Source organism: Tauraco erythrolophus, chromosome 3 (assembly GCF_009769465.1).
Source record: "Tauraco erythrolophus isolate bTauEry1 chromosome 3, bTauEry1.pri, whole genome shotgun sequence".
Lineage (NCBI taxonomy): Eukaryota > Metazoa > Chordata > Aves > Musophagiformes > Musophagidae > Tauraco > Tauraco erythrolophus.
In genome coordinates, this window is record NC_141467.1 from 104086343 (window position 1) to 104107470 (window position 21128).

A 21128-nucleotide genomic window follows, 5' to 3' on the forward strand; every position below is an offset into this window, starting at 1 on the left:
CATCATACAGATCTTTATTTCCATGTCCTTCAGCTACCCATCACTTTGAACCTAATGCTGCCTTGTGTCCTCTCTTTCAATTAATGTCCTTATCTTCTCAAACTCTCAAATCGTGAGACTCATGCAGATCCCTTCCCATTGCTGGCAGCACTGGAGTTTGGAAAATGTGGAACACAACAGCAGCCCCTTGAATGTCCTTCAGGACATGGCTATTTTGCAACCATACTTGTCATCACACTTGAGGGAGAAAAAGATGGATTGGTTCATCAGCTTAATAGTTCTAATGTTATTGAAAATTCATATGCAAAGGGAAAAGGGAGAGTTGTGTCCTCTACGAGTTGTTTTTCTAATGTCCCTTTACTATATTCGCAAGGCTTTTGATCTGCCACCTTTTTGCTGAAGCTCCTCCCAACTGCAGTACTGTGCATGGACCTCTCCTCTGTGTCATGTGCCACAGGGCACACAACACCTTAATTTTGAAATGACTATACCAAATTCATCCCCATTTTACAGTAGAAGGAAGTAGACTCCCTTCTTGTTAGGTCTTTTACCTTGCACCTTACCCTTGCTCCTTAGTCCCTCAAAAGGTAGACATGTCATGGCTTGGAAAGAGATTACTCACTGCTGACCAAGGATGCAAAGACAGAAGTGCTTCCAAGATATAGTGTGGAGAATAAGCAATATTGTCTCAGCAAAGGACAGGATAGACAGAAGAAAAACCTCTCAGACAATGGGAGATTTTCAATACAGCTCTGCAAAGACCTCTGTCATCCTCCTTAAAGCAGTCTCCTATTCAGAGGCTTCAGGGTGGTTATTCTAGCATAGAATCATAGAATCATAGAATGGTTAGGGGTGGAAGGGACCTCAAAGATCATCTAGTTCCAGCATCAAGGTGCCTGCTCATTTGTCTGTTTTATAAGGCCGCATCAAATGTTTAGTGGATGTGGGTAGGTCCAGCAATGGAAATTATTTCCTAAGTTAGCACTTGGAAAATTTTAAAGTTGGTGTTTCTCTCAGATCACGACAAGCGAGGAGGGCAATCAAAACCTTGAGAAGCTAAAATGAAATGGAGACAGTAGGAAAACTTAAGGAGCAAGAAGTATTCATATGGCTTGGGAAAATTCAAGCTAGTATATGTAATTGCATTTCCTAGGAGAACAAATCTTTGTATTTTCATGGGCTCAGATATATGATCAAGCTAATATGGATTCACATGGGGCAGTGTGCCATTTTAGGAGGTAAAGAGAGCCTAAGAATGATGCCTTTGCTCCAGGCTGAGGGTGCCTACATGGACAGTCGCTGATGCACAGCAAGTAGTTGTGCATAGTAAATTCAGCCAGTGCTTGAGCTTTGGTCTTTAAGCATGTAAGAGTTTCAAAACCAGAAGAGGGGAGGTTATGTATGAAACCGTCCCTGGAGTTTTAGCAGGTCAAACTATTCTAAAATCTTTTTTATTCTCAACTCAAAAGCCTTTGGTTTCTTTCTGACCATGCCTTTGGTTTGAGCAAACATACAAGCTTTGTCCTTCAAGTTGGAAACGTTCCCTCCCTTCCTAGTCATTTGGCATGAGCTAGTATGCCAAGGTTATGACTTTTTCTTTCAATGATAAATCAGAGAAAGCTCTTGCTGGAGAAACCCCTTTGTCTGAGTACAATAAAGCAAGGAGCTCTTGGCTGCCACTTGCTCTCTGGCATTTTTCAGTGGCAGAAAAGAAGGAAGAGTACAACCTTTGGATTGGAGCAAGTCCCTAACTTACAACGGAAGCTGCTTCCCGTTGCTCAACTTTTCAACTTTTGCCAGGGGGCGAACATAATAGTTTGTTGCTTTTTTTTTTTTTTTCCTGCCAGAGTCTTCCTTAGAGAATGGCTCACAGCTGCTCTTTGGAGTTCCTGGCTAAAAATAAATGCGGTTTGTAGAAGCAATTTGTATTCTGCTAACCCTGCTGCAATGCTCTGTGCCCTCTCCGTGTAACTGGCTGGTTTTCCCTCTCAGCACATTACACGCACCACGTAGAGGAATAATCTCACACAATGCTGGGGCTACTACTGTTCATAATAACGGTGACACATTATGTACAAAGACAGTGCTGCACTCTTTGGAGTCATGTTGCGAAATAATTGCAGTAATTCTCCATCACAGACAAGGTTAATTAGTGTTGCATCCCCTTCCACTTTTCCAATTTTCTTCTTCGGCACCAGGAAAACAAACTGATTCTTACGTGAATTAAAGGCATTTTGGTACCCAGCGCAGCTAACAGTTTCCTAGAGTAGTCCTGCTTTGAACTGGTGGGATTATTCCCTGGACAGAGACTTTTCAGGGTCAGTTCTAGACCTCAGCAGAAGAAGAAACAGCCTAAGAAAGTACTGCAATCATTGTCTGCTGCCTGCTTTGTCTATTTGCTGCCAAGGCAGAAGCTAGGTAAATGAGATGGGTTTTTGTGGGATGCCCTCTCTGACCAAACCCTCTCCTACCGTTCCCTCTCTCTAGCAGCTGAAGCAATAAGCCCTGCTCTTCAGAGATCCCCATCTACTCTCTGCCCTTCTCCTCCTCTATTTCTTTTTCTTTTCCAAAGACTGAAGCCAGCAGGTCCAAACAAATCTTTAGAAGAACAACAAAAAAATTTTTTTTTCTTCTCTTGTGGCTAACCTGAAAGTATCCAGATATCTTCCAGTCTGTCCTTAAGAAACTTTACTTTCTGCCTTGCGGGATCTTAAATGTTTAACTGTTTGGGCAGGTCAACCACTTTAAGGAAGAGATCTACATACAAGCACAACAGCAAAGTTCACTTGACCTGATATTTTCAACAAAATCAAACATCATAACATGTCCTCCCTTTAAAATCTGCATTTTCAGCCCAAACCAAAGCTCAAACACAGCAGTTTCCACCACCTAAGACCTTGTAAATGCATTCAGCATAGTTGCACTTTCTTCTTAGCACCAACTGTACGTGCAGGTGTAAATATGCTTATGCTCATATTTCTTAGTACATATATGACTTCAATTTAGGTATTTTCATCCCTGCTGTATTCCAGGGTGAATTAAAGAGGGAGCTAAAGGTTTTATCATGCCCAGCATTAGTCATAGTGGTGGTCATATGATAGGTTAGCAGCCTCTGTTCTTCAATCCTAAATATAATTTTAATGGACCCTCTCACCTTGCACTGCTTCGGTTACTGATCACAGTGGAGAATTGGGCCATGCAACTGCATAAATGGAAGAGACGTGGTTTGGAGGATGAAATGAGGGGTTTTAACCAAGAGCTTCAAATCCCTTCTCTCACACACAAATGCTGGGAAATTTGTTCCTTAGCTGGAAATTTTATTTTTTTTTCCACTTCTCTCATTCCTTCCTGGGATCAATGTAGAGAATAAGTAGCGAAGTGATGAGGACATAGTTACTTTAGATAAAGCCTGTCACTGAGTGGTGAGAGTGCGTGTGTGTGCATGTCCCACGAGGGTTCCGAAACCCTGCAGGTAGTTCTGATTTCTCCTGCCCCACAGCACTGATGCCCACATGTACATTAGACAGGGCATTGCAGTGTTTTCCCTCATGGTGCTCTCAAGGTTAATCTTTTTAAATCATCTATGCCCATTAAATATGTTTATTTTGTTCTGTATTTTCCTTCTTTTCCTTTCTTTTTTTTTTTTTTTAAATTTTACCCTGCAAGTCCTCCATGTCTCTGTCTTGAAGAGATATTTGCAGCCCTGATGGGAAAGCAGGGTGGGGAGTCAGACAGGCAAGTTCCTAAGCACTTTGCTGAAGTGTTTATTATCACTGAAACCAGTCTTGCTCCTAATGAGTTCCCGTGTTATACATCTGAATGTCAGCCGTGCTTTCAGGGAACCAGGCTGCCATTCATCACTGGTTAATCTCTCCTTAATGGGCAGCAAGTGAGGAGCAGCCACCAGGAGAAGTGGGGCCATTAATGGGACAGCAGAGATGAAATGGAGGAGCCAAACCGAAAGGCCTCATTAAGTGTACGGGCAGCCCAAGGAGAGAAGTTTGCGTAATATCTCAGCTATCATGCTATCTGTGGCTGTATCATGTCTCACAGAGTGAGGTTTCAAGCCACCCACGTATGCCCAGGCTTTGTGAGAAAGGCTTTTTTTTTTTTTTCCTTTTTTGTTTTGATAGTTCCTCATATAGGAATATTTGTGCAGCCATAAAATAAAGGAATATTTTATAGCCTCTATTAATAAAAAGGCTGCACTTGAGATAAAAGAGAGGACAGCAGATCATGCCAAATGGCTTGGCAAACCCTGAGGCATTTCCAAGTCTGGTCAGTGCGACACTTAGCTAAATTAGCAAGGGAAAGTTTCAAGCCTGGAGTTTTTCCTACTGCAGGTGAAGATTTACTGGGTGTTAAATACCTGCTCAACACTTCGTCTCACTTTGGCTGGAAGCCATGACTTTTATAGGCCAAGGGAAGGAAAGGGATAATTCTGCCTCACCCTTTCCTTCCTGGATCTCCATGGTCACCCTTTTGAATAAGACAATCCACACAGATTGAGGAAAAAGCATGGCTGTAATCTCTGCATCATAGCCCCTGTGAAAAAGCCTGACCTTCCTGTTCGTCCCTTTTCTCAGGTGTTTTTGCCTGCGCAGAGGCAGAGTTGCACAAACCCTTCTCTCCTCAACTGGCTCTAGAAGGTGCAACCTGTGCCTTGGGTGGATTTATTCAGAAGGTCTAAATCTTCCTTTTGGGAGTCTGTGGCCGACGGTAAATAGAGTGGCCAGTTTTTGTAACCTAAATTCTACTCTCTTTTGGTTTTTGTTTTTATGTTTGGTTTTGCTCCACAAGAAAAAAATACTGGACATACGTGAAAGGAATAAATAAATAAAAAAAAAAAAAAAAAAAAGAGGAAAAAAAAAGCAAAAGTACTGCTTATGATAGAGTAATTACCAGACAACAGCTTCACATCCACAGATGGTCCTGGTGGGTTTGTGTAGTTTATTCTGATCCCCTGGGTGTTCATCTCGCCGCTGAGAGGAAATATCTTCCTAGTTCTCCAATTCTTGGGCTCATTTTGATCTCCAGGCTTTGACTCTCTCTTCATAATTCCTGGTTCTCCAGTGACATGTAAATTCTCTGAAGCATTTTCTTCACTTCCTGATATTTTTACTTCTGTTTCTTTACGATATATCCCCACTGGACAAATTAAATACCCAGGAACCAGGCCAGGGTATCATGTTCCTGTATTATCCAAGCTGGTTTAAAATCCTGTCTCACTTCCTATTTCTATTCTTTTTTATTCTGAGGTGATCTGATTAGTAAAGTAAAGTGACTTTTCTTCTTTACAGCTGGTGGCACTATGCATCCTGTCTGGGACCACAACCAGGGACAATGACTCAGACAAGGAGAAGAGGAAAAGGAATTTGACTTTATCTCATTAGCCAAACTACATCACCAGCCTTCTACTGAAAAAAAGTTTAAACCAATAAATACAGTCTTTTGTCCATATAAAGAGAAAATATTGAAGTATAACGAATATAATGGAGTTAACAGTCAAAGTCACCGCTGCATGTCAGCATCCTGTGAATCTGGGTCACTTTGAACAGAAATGCACACCTTGGCAAGAGCTGTCGTTAAGCTCTCAGCCTCATGAATGAACAAGAGGACATCGACACTGCTAATTAAATTTGCATATCAGCCCATTCTTCAGTCCAGCTCTGCCTGTGCTCACGTTGGTATGCAGAAGGCTTTACGGTCAGATAACATCTTAGCCAGAGCTCTGAAGATCTTTGAAGTTGGGAAATCTGATCCCACTCAACTTCTTGCACAGGTTAAGTTCTCCTTGAACCTGCATGCATAAATCAAGGCCACATTTGGCCCAGTCAACCAACAAATCTCAGCTTTTTCAAGGCATATGTTGAGATATTCCTAGGCATAGTGTTGGCACTTTGAGCACAAAGTACACTTGGGATGTGTGCATGGAGAACATATAGGACACAGGGCTTGGTTTACCTCATTCCACCTTGAGCCTGTTCTTCACCATGTATTGTAAAGAGACTCAGCAGCACAAAGTGAGGGAACAGAGTTGCTGCAATGTGTTGGTTGTTATTTTTGGTATTTTTTTCAGCCCCTGGGTCCATGAGATTTTAGCACTTGAGTAACTTCTTTTTTGAAGAAGAAAGATTTGTGTAAAAGATTGGCCTGCATTTGTGCTTGCAAATCCTCACAAAAATCACTGCATTGCTTTCTCTTCTTTCATCCAGAATTAACCAAAGAATCCATGGGATACTGCTGGGCAGACACAAAAGCAAACACTAGATACATTTTGTAGTATCTTTAAATGGAAAGGAAAAATTAAGCAGATTACGTAGGCTCTTTTAAACCCTTGGAAAGAACACCTTTTGTGTGTGTGTATTAAACCTGAGCATGGCCTTTCGAATCAGAGCTGGTCAAAACACTCATTTTGATAAAAGAGTTTCTAAATTAACATGACCATGTTGAGATCCTGTGAGTTGTATGCTACCTTGTATCTTCTACCAGCTGGTATAGACGTAGGTCTCTAACCCATGGAGGGTCATGACTAGAGTAGCAGAAGGTGGTACAGGTTAGTACCAATGCAGGTGGGCAGAGCTGAGAGGAAGTAGCCCAACTTATGAGTTTCCACAGTAGCACTGCTTAAAATCATTGAGAATGGGGTTAAAAGTGAGGCAATGATGGTGGACCAGCATGAAAGCCTGAGTTTGGAGTGAGAAAGTCTTCTGGACATAACTGGCCATGTAGGCCTAGCTCTGGGAGGATCACAGAATCACAGAATGTCAGGGATTGGAAGGGACCTCAAAGGATCATCTAGTCCAATCCCCTTGCCTAAGCAGGATCACCTAGATCAGATCACACAAGAACGCATCCAGGCAGGTTTGGAACATCTCGAGACTCCACAACCTCTCTGGGCAGGCTGTTCCAGTGTTCTGTTCCCCTTACTGGGAAGAAGTTCTTCCTCATGTTTAAGCAGAACCTCCTATGTTCCAGCTTATATCCATTTCCCCTTGTCCTATCATTGGATGCCACTGAGAAGAGCCTGGCTCCATCCTCATGACAGTCACCCTTTCCATATTTATAAACATTAATGAGGTCCCCCCTCAGTCTCCTCTTCTCCAAGCTAAAGAGATCCAGCTTCCTCAGCCTTTCCTCATAAGGGAGATGCTCCACTCCCTTAATCATGGGTGTTGCCAGGGCATTGCTTGGGATCTGTAGAGGAATCCAGCAAAGTGGTACTTAACGCAGGCACAAGAAGTAGCAGTAGAGCTAACTGCCTCTGTGGTTGGGCATTTGCAGACCTGAAGGCTCTTCCTGGTCATTTAGCCTCCTTGACAGAAAGAAATGGTCTCAGTTGTGAATTGTCACTTCACATTAGAGTAACTTCCTTCTGCTTCTCTGAGTGCCGGAGAAAGAAAGAAAACAAAACAAAACAAACCAGAGAAGTGCCTAAACATGCCTCTGGGTCATTGGTAACAACCTTTTATTAACAAGGGCCAGCTGGCTAGCAAATTAAGCCCTTCCTATTACTATCTGGAGGAAAGAGCACAGTCATTTGTTACTGCTCTTTCCAGTACAGTGGATCCTCATCTAACAGGCTGGAAGCAGGACAGTGCTGGATTGATGTGTTTCAATGCAACCTCCCTGTGGATCTCCAATAGACCTTCAGTTTGCAAAACTCGTGGCAGCTTGACATCTGGATTAAATTCCTGCCGTGCTGTGTGCGGACAGCAGTCTCAGAGGACTGAGCTGGTAGCCACGGAGAAAGCAAGCACTCTCATCTATGTGTGTGACGGTTGAAATGAGCTACAAACCATCAGCTGAGGTTGCCCTCATCCTTATTCAGCTGTTCAATCATATTGAACAGGAGAGGATGGTCCTGCTGTGCCAGTACTGAAGAGTGCTTCAGAGTATGTAAAAAACGCTATTATGTCTGGTCTTAACTGTAGACTCAACTTATAAATGAAAAGCTCTTCCTAATTTGACTTTTGTCTATATACACAGACCCAGATGCAGCCAGACTGAATTTCAACTGCATTTCAATACCTTATGTTTTTTGCCCAGCTGTGGGCCTTCTGTCCCAAAGTGGAGGTGGAATTTAAGCTTGCCTTCATTTCAAAGAGAAGGCAAAATAACTCCTTATGACCATCTCTATGCTACAGACCCTTATCTTGTTGCACACCTTAGCTTCTGATCACATTCCTCTGTTACTAGTGAACATAATCTCCTAGTACATGGATACTTTTCCTCATTGGCTCAAGCTGGACACCCATGAACTGGTCATAGGTACATAACATCAGCTCGCTTTGAAGCAAGGATTTAGTCAATGCACACATGTACTGCACAAATGCAGGACAGCTCAAATCAGGGGAGCTTCAAACTGATATGGCTCTCCTCGACCTGTAAAATGGAACCAGTCCTTCAGATCCCTAGCACACAGAGCACACAGACTGAGTTTTTCATGCATGCAGAAAGAGGAATCCACACCACTCCATCAGAGCCTGATGTTGGAGTCCACAGAAAAGGGGAGCCCTTTGAGTCACTGGAAGAGCTTGACCGTGTTGTCTTAGACTCCTCAGATTCAATGTCAAAGAAATACTGACCGAATGTATCTGGGATATCTTCTTCATATGAAAGAGTAATGTCTCAAAACAACAGGCAAATCTTCTCCCCTTCTGAGACTCTGCTTTTTCTCCAAGTCTTTTCCATTTCTAGCTGATTTTTACAGTCTCTGGGACATGGATCGGATTGTCTCCGGACCTCAGTCATGGGCTTCTTCTGCCTAGACCATAATCTCAGCAATATGTTAGTGAAATTCCAACATTAAATGTCAACCATTAGGCATGAGCATAAGAAGCAAGTTGCACATAAAAGCAAGATTTTATTATGTAGAGTGATTTTACTGTGTAGAGTGAGTTCTTTAATTAATATTTGGAAAATGCTTCAAGATTCCATCAATTAATGGAATGAGGATGTACAAATTTTCTATAATTATTATTGCCTCCATAATCAAGGAACACATTTTCGCTCTCTTTCTGAGACATTCGGGTAACGAGCTAATGAGGGGATTCCACTTCGGTAGGTGTGCTGAGTTTTAACACACAATTTTGCTGGGAGAGTGATAAACGGCTTTGAAATATTCCTCACTCTCTTGGCCATAAACCTTTTAACGGTTTCAATTTTTTACAAACCATAGACCCTGCATTACCATCACCACTACAGTCAGCTTAACTCCTTGTGCTGCTTAATACACTATAAAATGTCCCTACTAAAGAACATTTCCATGGAAACAGTCCATTAAAAATGAATTTTATATCTTATGTTTTCTATAAATGGACAGCTCACTTAATAGCCTTTTACTATTGCACTTTGCCAGAACGGCTTCAAATTTAACCGTATTTAATTCTTTTATAATTTGAAACAGCCCCTTTTTTTTTTTTTTTATTGCCATTACAAAATTTCAGCTTAGTTCAATGGGCTCTGGTGTATTCCAGAGCACAAAGGAGGTGAAAATGAAGAATCATGTCCCACATACGAACAATCTAAACACATCTATAAAAAAGCAGGGTCTCGCCTCTAATTTAAGGTCTTCAGAGTGTGTCAAACTGTGTATTCAACCCCAAATCCTTCACAGTTCTCATTTCATCAAAAAAAGTGCAAAAAGATGCTGTTCACCAGAACAAATAGACAGACCAGTCTGAAAATGCTTCTGTCTTCTTCTCAGTCAAAAATGGGTCAACACCTCGCTGTTATCTGGATTCTTCAGGAACAGAACTAATTCTTGGTGGTTTGTACAATTTATCAGTACTTGCCCAAAGGAAGTCTTGGCCAGTGTTGTGTCTGTGGTTCAACTTCTAGAGCTTAAACAAGCTACTGCATCATTACAGGTTAGTATCCATCAACTAACATCTAACATCATCCATATCCTGGGCTACATCCAAAGAAGTGTGGCCAGAAGATTGAGGGAGGTGATTCTGCCCCTCTACTCTGCTCTTGTGAGACCCCCCCCTGCAGTTCTGTGTTCAGCTCTGTGGCCCCCAACACAAGAAGGACATGGAGCTGTTGGAGCAGGTCCAGAGGAGGGCCATGAAGATGATCCGAGGGCTGGAGCACCTCTCCTGTTGTCGTAGTTTAGCCCAACAGGCAGCTCAGCCACCACTCAGCCACTCGCTCACTCCTCCCCATCAGTGAGGTGGAGAAGCGAAAAATGTAACAAAAGGCCTGAGGGTCAAGATAAGAACAGGGAGGGAGCACCCACCGACCATGGACCCAGGGCGAAACGACTCAGCTTGAGGACAAATCGATTTAATTTGTTACCAGTTACTTGAGAGGATAACAAGAAACAAAGCCAGATCTTAAAAAACACCTTCCCCAAACCCCTTCCTTTTTCCCTGGCTCTCCCTCCTCCCCCAGTGGCGCAGGGGGACAGGAATGGGAGGCTGTCGGTCAGTTTGTCAAATGTTTCTGCCGCTCCTTTCTTAAAGGAAGAGGACTCTTTACATTCTTTTCCCCTGTTCCAGTGGATCCCCTCCTCACGGGACAGTCTACAAACTTCTCCAATGTGCGTCTTTCCTGCAGGATGCACTCCTGACCCATCAGATTGCTCCGGTGCAGGCTGTTACCGCAGTCATGGGTTCTTAGGGACCTGCCACCCGCTCCAGTTTGGAGTCTTCCATGGACTTCACATGCCTCTCCTCCTTGTTGTCAGTCTCCACCAGCGTGCAGTTCTTCCCACTGAGACAATCTATGACCTCCCTTGGGCACAGGCATCTCTGCTCCAGCGTGGGACTCCCCATGGGCTGCGGGTGGATCTCTGCTCCACAGTCAATCTCCATAGGCAGCAGAGCGGCCGCCTGCCGTCTCACCATGGGCTGCAGGGGAATCTCATCTCTGGCATGCCTCCTCCTGCTCTGTCTCCACTGACCTTGGTGTCTGAGTAGCCATTTCTCTCAGATCTCAGTCCTCTCTCCATTGCAGCCTTGCCAGGCCCGACTGGCCGGATGAACCTTGACTGTCCAGGCAGGATGAACTCCGTTCAATGGGTGTGAGGCTCTTCGGAGCTCTCCAAACCACACTGCCGTGGCTATCTCTAGTCAAGTGGTAGTGATCCAGCACATGCAACTGCCTGCCCAGGAGGCCAGGTAGCGGTGGGCAACCCCTCTTCATCTTCCCCCTCTCTTCAATGTAGGTCTCACCTGGCTTGGGTTCCTTTTTCTCCTTAAATATGTCATTCATAGAGGCCGATTGGCTTGGCCCTGACCTGAGGTGGGTCCAACCTGGCCAGAGACTGGTCTGATGGGTTTTGGACCTAGTGAAGCCTTTTGCTTCTCCTCACAGGGGCTACCTCTGCAGCCCTTCCCCTGCCACCAAAACTCCGTCACGTAAACCCGTGAAGACAGGCTGAGACAGTTGGGGCTGTTCAGCCTGGAGAAGAGAAGGCTCTTGGGAGATCTTCTAGGAGCCTTCCAGTACCTAAAGGGGGCCTACAAGAAAGCTGGTGAGAGACTTTTTACAAGGGCATGTAGTGATAGGACAAGGGGTAATGGCTTTGAACTGAAAGTGGGGGATTTAGATTAGATCTAAGGAAGACATTTTTTACATTGAGGGTGGTGAGGCACTGGAACAGGTTGCTTAGAGAAGTTGTGGATGCCCTATCCTTGAAAGTGTTCAAGGCCAGATTGGACAGGGCTTTGAGCAATGTGGTCTAGTGGAAGATGTCCCTGCCCATTTCAGGTGGGCTGGAACTAGATGATCGTTAATGTGTCTTCCAACCCAAACCATTCTATGATTCTATGATCATGTCCTTAAGATAAGTACTAGTTGAGTCAGCTTTAGTCAAAACTGTTATTCATCAAAATCTCCCTAAACTTGTCTTTTCCCAACTAGATATTTTTTCTTCAGGCTCAATTTGAGGATTTTTCACCTTTGTTAAGAAGTCCACTATGTCCGTGTGGAAGTCTTTGCTATGTTGATTTGTATGTGGATCATACATGTCAGTCCATGCCTCATCCCTCTGATGCCTTCCAGAAGTGCAAGACTGGGTCATACAGGAGATCACAGACACAACTCTGGCCACAAAGGTTTAGCTCTAGAAGAAAATCCCGTTTCTTCCTTTGTGCTCCAGCCCTGTGACAGGCTTGATGGCCTCCACAGGGCTTCAGTCTGTCAATGGATTTCCCCTCCCTGAGGAAAAAATGCATCTAACAGAGAAGGAAATCTGCCAAATCTCTGAATAATCCCTAGTGCACATAGCTGCTAAATAGGCTACCCTATGCTCTTTTCTCCTTTCCTGTGTCCTTTAACCACTGTGGCTTGGATTTCTGTTGGAAAGCCTTGTCATAAAGCTGGATATGGCTTAACCAGCAGCTGTGCAGCTCCAGTGTCCTGTTGTTTGCAGTAATTGTCCAAGGGACAATGATAAATGGGCTGCCACAGGTCTGAATTCGCATAAGGACTTTCCCCAGGAATCAGGAGTGACATTCTTTTTTTTTTTTTCTTATTTTCTTATTTTCCTCTTCTTTTTTTTTTTTCTTTCCTTTTTTGTCTTTTATTTTTCCTCTTCTTTTTTTTTGTTTTCTGAGATGAATGAGCACAGGCCGTGATCACACGACCAGAGTAAGAGATACCAACAGGGGAGCGAGATACAGTCTTCCTTTCCTAGCCAAACTTTTTCACAAAATAAAAGGTATGTATCCTACTGTACATGCCTGGATGACCAGCTGCTGGAATTTAAAAGCACTTAACGACTTAACAGCTGACAGGTATTAAATTTTACTTCCTTTTAACCATGAAGACAGCAATGGAGCCTGACTAACAAGGGCCAATTCACTGGAAAACAATCTCAGTTAGAAAAGATGCTATGAGCAGTTATATCGGTATTTTCCATAATATCTTAAAATAATATTTCTCCACGCTTTATGCCTTCCTGAAGCTGTCCCTCTGTCCCTCAACACGCAGACCAAGGTACATCTGTTTTCATCAACTAATATCCAAGTATATGGAGGAGCCAGTCACAAACTATATTATGAATAAATGGCTTCTCTAAAGGGCAACATCAAGACATTTGCAGAATCCTCATTATTCAGCCTCTGGGGTACTCCTGAACTACACAAAACTTGTGTGAGACATTTGGCGTGTAAATGAATTTTGCATCCAGAACATGACCACTACCAACATCTTTCTGATGTTTCAAGGATAAGGGTAGCTTGCTCATATTTTTGAGTTTGTGCCAAATGGGCACACGGCAGTTCTGGTGCACAGGCAGGTCAAGGCTGAAATATTTTTCATTTCACTCGCTGTGGCTGTTTGACTTGTTTTTATCCTGGAAAGAGAATCATGGAGTTTGGCTAAAATTCTTAAAAATAACATAAGGCAACTTGTAATGCTGCCCTCAAAGAGAAAAGTCACGAAAAGCTGTGGAAACGTGCTCTCTGATTCACAGGGGCATCACTTCCTCTGAAGACGTTTACCTCTAATCAGAAGGGGAAATCAGAAGATCAGGATTTCAGGCCTTTAGACTTTTGTAAGCCAATAAATTTATTTGATCTGTGGACAAAATTCCCAAAAGTAGCCATTGGATTTGATATCCTAATATACACATACACAGATATTTCTGTGTAGGGCAGGAGGATAATTAGATCTGAGGCAAACTAGAACAGAATTTTCCCATGAAGGACAGGAAAATGCTATTTTTTGTTCCTGTTGGTTTTGGAAAAGAAAATAAACTAATTAACAAACGTGAATGTGTCTGCTGACTCTGTAGTGATGAGATAGATCACAACAGGGGAGGTCTTTCTAAAATAAGAGCTATTGCCTGAAAAAATGCCAAACACAGATCTGAGGAAACTGCCTTCCTTTTTGCTTCAATCCCAGCTCTGTCTCATTGGTGTGCCACAGACCAGACACTGGCTGAATCTCCATGTTGTCCACAGGGATACATAGTGACTGAACAATCACAGAATCAGAGAATCATTAAATGGTTGGGGTTGGAAGGGACCTTAAAGATCATCTAGTTCTAATCCCACCAACATGGGCATGGACACATTCCACTACACCAGGTTGCTCAAAGCCTTATCCAACCTGGACTTCAACACTTCCAGGGATGGGGCATCCACAACTTCTCCGGACAACCTGTTCCAGTGCCTCACCATTCTCAGAGTGAAAAATTTCTTCCTTATATCTAATCGAAATCTCCCCTCTTTCAGTTTAAAGCCATTGCCCCTTGTCCTATCACTACACACCCATGGAAAAAGTCCCTCTCTAGCTTTCCTGTAGGCCCCCTTTAGGTACTGGAAGGCTGCAATAAGATCACCCCAGAGCCTTCTCTTCTCCAGGCTGAACAGCCCCAACTCTCTCAGCCTGTCTTCATAGCAGAGGTGCTCCAGCCCTCGGATCATCTTCATGTCCCTCCTCTGGACTCACTCCAGCAGCTCCACGTTCTTCTTATGTTGGGGACTCCAGAGCTGAACACAGTATTCCAGGTGGGATCTCACGAGAGCAGAGCAGAGGGGCAGAATCACCTCCCTCAACCTGCTGGTCACACTTCTTTAGATGCAGCCCAGGATTTCATTGGCTTTCTGGGCTGCCAGCGCACATTGCCGGCTCATGTTGAGTTTGTCCTCAAGCAGCACCCCCAAGTCCTTCTCCTCAGGGCTGCTTTCAATCCATTCTCTGCCCAGCCTGTCCTTGTGCTTGGGATTACCCCGACCCATGTGCAGGACCTTGCACTTGGCCTTGTTGAACTTCATGAGGTTCTCACAGGCCCACCTCTCCAGCCTGTCAAGGTCCCTCTGGATGGCATCCCTTCCCTCCAGCGTGTCCACAACACCACACAGCTTGGTGTCATCTGCAAACTTGCTGAGGGTGCACTCGATCCCACTGTCCATGTCGCCCACAAAGATATTAACCAGCACCAGCCCCAATACTGACCCCTGAGGAAAGTTACTCGTCACTGGCCTCCACTTGGATATCAAGTCGTTGACCACAACTCTTTGAGCACGACAATTCAGTCAATTCCTTATCCACTCAGTGCTCCATCCATCAAATCCATGTCTCTCTAATTTAGAGACAAGGATGTTGTTCTGGACAATGTCAAATCCTTTGGACAAATCCAGGTAGATGGCATCACTTACTCTTCCCTTATACAGCAATGCTGTAACCCCATCATACAAGGCCACCAAATGTGTCAGGCACGATTTGCCCTTGGTGAAGCCATGTTGGCTGTCACCAATCACTTTATTTTCTTTGTGCCTCAGCATAGTCACCAGGAGGATCTGCTCCATGGTCTGGCCGGGCACAGAGGTGAGACTGACTGGCCTGTAATTCCTCGAGACGTCTTTCTTTCCCTTTTTAAAGGTGGGGGCTATGTTTCCCTTTTTCCAGTCAGTGGGAACTTCACTCGACTGCCACAACTTCTCAAATACGATGGATAATGGTTTAGCAACTTCATCTGTCAATTCCCTCAGGACCTGTGGATGCACCTCATCAGGTCCCATAGACTTGTCCACCTTCTGGTTCTTTAGATGGTTTCGAATCTGACCTTCAATAGTGATTGATTCTTCATTCTCCCAGTCTCTGCCTTTGCCTTCTGTGACTTGGGCTGTGCAGCTGGAGCTCTTGCCAGTGAAGACTGAGGCAAAAAGATCATTGAGTACCTCAGCCTTCTCCATATCCTGGGTAGCCAGGTCTCTCATTTCCTTCCAGAGAGAGCTCACATAATAATAAAATATGTATATAAAGTTGTTTTTTTAATAAATAAACTATGTGCATAAAATTTGGCATGATGGCTAACGTATTAAATGCGATCAATATCAAAAATATGTTCTTAGATAATGCAAATTGTTTCCAGGAACAAAGGGGTATTTTTTCTGAGCATTAATGATATAATTGATATCTTAAGACAGTTTTGAGAGAGCAAAGTGCAGTATGGGTGTTATTTAGTAAAGTTGTAGGCTGCAATATCTGAAACTACAGTAATTTATGAGTATCAAAACCAGATGTGAATATTGACCTTTGAAAACATATCACATATCACATATTACATATTAAGATGAAGATGGATAAGTCTGTGTGGTATCAGGCCAGAAATCACTGTAACTGTCACATTCTGCTTATGAAAAAGCAAATAACACTTGGGATGAGAACATGAAGGAGAGTGGAAAGGGCAACAATTTCAATTGTCCATGAAGCCCCTGATATCTGATGGGCTGTACAGAATTTATGATGGAGCCTCTTCTTTTCAACATGAGTTAAAGAATGTCCATGCATAGCAAGATGCTCTCCCGAAAACTGCTCTCTTTAAATGCGTTTGTAGAATCATAGAATCATAGAATGGTTAGGGTTGGAAGGGACCCCAAAGATCATTTAGTTCCAATCCCCCTGCCATGGGCAGGGATACCAGGTTGCTCAAAGCCTCATCCAACCTGGTCTGGAACACTTCCAGGGATGGGGCATCCACAGCTTCTCTAGGCAACCTGTTCCAGTGCCTCACCACCCTCAGAGTGAAGAATTTCTTCCTTATATCATAGAATCATAGAATCATAGAATCGTCAGGGCCGGAAGGGACCTTCAAAGGTCATCTAGTCCAACCCCCCTGCAAGGAACAGGGATATCTCCAACTAGATCAGGTTGCTCAGGGCCTCATCCAACCGGGCCTTGAACGTCTCCAGGGATGGAGCATCCACCACCTCTCTGGGCAACCTGGTCCAGTGTTCTACAACTCTCATGGTAAAAAATTTTTTCCTAATATCCAACCTGAATCTACCTCCCTCTATTTTAAAACCATTACCCCTTGTCCTATCACAACTGGCCCTCCTGAACAGCCTCTCCCCATCTTTCTTGTAGGCCCCCTTGAGGTACTGGAAGACCGCTATAAGGTCACCCCGGAGCCTCCTCTTCTCCAGGCTGAACAGCCCCAACTCTTTCAGCCTGTAAGAGTTATCTCTTATCTTATCTTCCTTATATCTTCCTTATATGTCCTTTCAAAGGAATGAGAAAGCAAGAAGCTGGTAAACTACTCTGAAAAAAGGTGTCCAGAAAGCTTATTAATGCTTGTCAGCAGGAATGAAGATGAGGAGCCAGTCTGGGCATGTTGTTGAAGTCATGTCTCTGAGATAGAGCCCTTTGGGGAATAAGGAACCTGGGATAATTGTAGACACACTATGACAGTGGACTACAGTCAATTGCAATTTAGGTCAGATGATCAATAGACATTTCCCTTTCTCTGTCTTTACTCAATGTCTAAGAAACAGAGGCGAAAGATATTCTACTTCCTCTCAGGTTAGCATGCCTCGTAAGAGGATAAACGTTAAAGAAAAATAAAAAGTCTTGGTTATTTTCTTTCCTGTTGATTTTGTGCTCACAAAGGTGGGCAGGGAGGAAATTTGAAATCTTTATGGTGGGCAAGGGTAAGAACTATAATATCACAGCTTGCTTCCAAGAGGAAAGATCCATTCAGCAGGAAGATAGGTGGGCAGATACTTAGGGAGAGTTAAAAGTGATCGAGGGCCAACACTGAGAACAGAGAGTTAAGAAGGGATTTGGACACCAATGACAGGTACTAAGTCAGAAATATTTGGTAAGAAGAAAAAGAGAGATGTCACTGGAGACTACCAGACATGGATATTTCAGGGTTAAACTGGCCAAAACATTCTAATTCCTCTTCTGGGAAATCGGTTCTGCAATCCCCCAAAACAAATTCAAATGCTTGGAATTGGTTTTTGCAAGGAGCTCATGAATGCAGGTTACACCTTCATGAGAACGGTCTGTGAAATGACAGGCCCACCTAAGCAGAGGAACTACCTCATAGTCAGAGCCCCGGATCTGAGATGCCCTGAAAGCCTGAGTTTCTCTCACATCACAACGTTTCTGTTCTTGCCATGAATTCCTTGCATCAAAGTAGCGCAGTTAACTACCAGTTCTCCACTAACTTGCCCTTCTCAACATCTTCTGGGCTGGAGCATTCATAGACTCACTGTGGAGAAGTGTCTGCAGATATTCATCTACCACTTTTCCATCTGGGGAGGGTACAGTCGTTCTCCCTCTCTCCTTGGCGGTTAGACTTGTGAGGAGGAAGGTCCCCAGCAGTTCCCAACTCTAGAGGACTTCTTGTCCTTTTTTGCTGATGTCTTCAGCAGCCATGCTCCCTCCATGGCTGTGCACAGAGGAGCCCAATAAAAGAGCTCTGAATTGCTACAGGTGTATTAGACCACCAATATGTTTGAATAGCATGACATCCACCAAAATTTTATCTACATAAAGCTTCACACCTGAATCTTGCAGACTCAACGTAGCGTTGGATCCAGAAGGTCTTCCCAGTTTCCGTGGCTAATGTCCTGGATGTATTTTGCACTTGTGTTGAAATAGATTGCAGGATTTTGTTTCTGCCCTTTACGTTCCTTCTTGCCCTGCAAAGGAAAACCAAACACACAACAGGGATATTGCCACATCCAGGAGGCTTCCTGCTCTGTCTTGCTGTGCAGACACAGCCCAAGTGCCTCAGTTTCCATTTTTAAAAGGCAGAAAGGGATAGGTGTCTTGGTTGTGAAGACGGCCACATTAAAGAAGACAGCAGTTGAAAAATCAACCTAATGAAGAGGGGGATATTATCTAAGAAGAGATGCTGATGTGTTGACACTTCATTAATGCTAAAACAAACAGTTCTATCACATTTCTAAAGGAAACCCTTTGACCCACGACCCATGCCCACTGGCTGGTGAAGTGACATGAGTGGGTGGATTATAGGCTCTCCAGCTCCCCAGTAAATCCACCCTTGATGCCAACTAATCATCGCTCTTCTTCTTCATCCCGAATGCTCTTCAAATCTAACTGCCTTGCTGTTTTCACTGTGAGCACAGGGTAAGTCTGAGTGAATATTTACCTTCCAATAATTGCACAATATTAGTCCTCAGGGTCTCAGCTGCTTCAGGAACTGCAGTTAATTTTCATGATGTTCTGCTACCCTGTAATTATCTAAAAGTTGGCACTGGAATGTCAATGCGATTTGGTTATTAATTGCAAAGTAGCGTTTTGGGCACGCTTTTGAAATGGTAAATGGTAAAGCAGTTTGCCTGGAGTATAGTTTGGGTAACTCACATTTTGGAGAGAAGAGCAAACCCATATAAAAGAGCCCATCTCCTTTGCTCTTGTTTTCCTTTTTCACATTTTATATTTCAGACAGCCTGGATAATCTGTTCTGCCCCAAGATAAACACAACTTTCAGTTTACTAAAACATCTTTAGCTGCAAAGTGAAATGTAAGATGAAATGAATATTGTGAGAAAGCCCATGAGGGATGTGCTGCAGGCCCATATTCCCACCCAACTCTGGTCTCAAATTGTGAAGAAAGCTTTGCTTTAGGGTAGTTCACACTGAGTAATTGGGTAAGCAATGAATATTTCATAATAATGATCAGGTAAGGTGGCTGAAGTCCAGATAGGACATTATGGATGATCAGGGTCATCTTTCCGCATCGTTTCGACATATATTTTCTGTCTCATCTCTAGAACAATAGATAAGAAAAAAAGCTGATCTTTTAAAAACTTTCTCTTTTTTAAGAGATTTCTGAGTGAAAAGTTTCTTTCCTCCTGTGGCAAGAGAGTTTGGCAGCTAATTAAATTATCTGTAGAAAATCTACACTTTTTTTCTGCACTTGTTTCTGCTTCCAGCCACTGTTTCTTGCATTTCTTGCAAAAGTTATCTCCTTCACATAGGTATTTGAAGGCCTTCTGTTTGGACAGCAATTTGATTGCCTGATCAGAGACTTCCAGACCTCAGGACGTCTCTCTGGACTTCAGTTGTTAGTTCAGAAGGTGAGGTTACCCGTATCCAACTCACCCTTGGATAATCATGGCTAAATTGCTATGAAAACAACCCTGTAGACACTCCAGCTGACCCAGGGGATGCCAATTTGATCTCAAATCTAACCTCAAGGCCATTGCTGCTGTGTAGAGTAGAGACAGCTTCTTCAATTGATTTTAGAGATGTGAAGTTCACTGGGATTTGTTAGTTCAAAGAAAATTGAAACTGCTCAAGTTGGATACTCAAAATCTGAGCTCCTCTATGATGTAGGCCATCCAGTGGCATTTTGAATAGTTAATGCTGAACAAGCAAAGGAAGAATGAAATAATCTTAATTGGGAGATAAAAACTGTAGTGAGACTAAAGGCTACAGGGTTGTATCATCCCAACTCCTTGGTCGTCTTTCATCCACACATCCAACTACTCTCAGTATCACTACAGTCCTTCACAACAATGGCCAAGTGCTTCCCAGAACAATTACATTCTCAGGGTAACACTGTTCATGAGATCTGGGTTTGTTCACTCAGAGAAAAAACAAAACAGCAGAAAAAAATGTGAGGTTTTCATTTTGGAGGCATTGAAAACTTGACTGGACAAGTCCCTGAGAAATCTACTCTAATTTTGAATTTGGATTTAGCTTCAAGTTTAGTCCTGCTTTGAGTACGGGGTTTGACCAGACACCTCCAAAGTCCCTTCTGGTCTCAATAATTGCATGATTCTTCTATGAAGAGTTATCAGACTCTCACTGAGTTTGCATGAGCAATGCCTGTGCTCCACAGGTCTTGGGTCTCTTCATCTCCTTCTAGGTATCTGCCACCTCCGATCTGGTGGAGCTTCAGTCTTGCTAAGAACAAGCAATATTGGTGGCACAGTGAAGAAATCAGGGTGCTGTGTAATTGGGTTCTAAAGCAAGTGTATTTCCTTTCCTCTTCCCATCCTTGCTAACCTTTCTGATCATTCCGTCCACTTTTTATTCCCTCTAATCACGCCTAGTGAGGCTTCAGTGCAGCCATTCCCTATTGTCACAGGTTTTCAAATCATTTTATTTAGGGAAATAAAATGCAGAAGAGTGACTTAAATGCTAATGATGTGAGATATGGCTTTTTTATATATAAAATCCATCTCTGCTTAATGATCTAAGTCACTGCAGACTCCCGCTTAAGGTAGATAAGAGCATGTGGTCCTTCCAGAATAACAGAGAATGAAGAGGTACTTCAATTAACAATTTCCTCAAGACTATGTGGTAATGAATAACAGAGGATCTACGCAACCAATTAACGAGATCAGAATAGCTTAGGGCTTCTCAACTTCTGCAGACTCTTTCTGCTTTTTAAACCTACTAATCCTG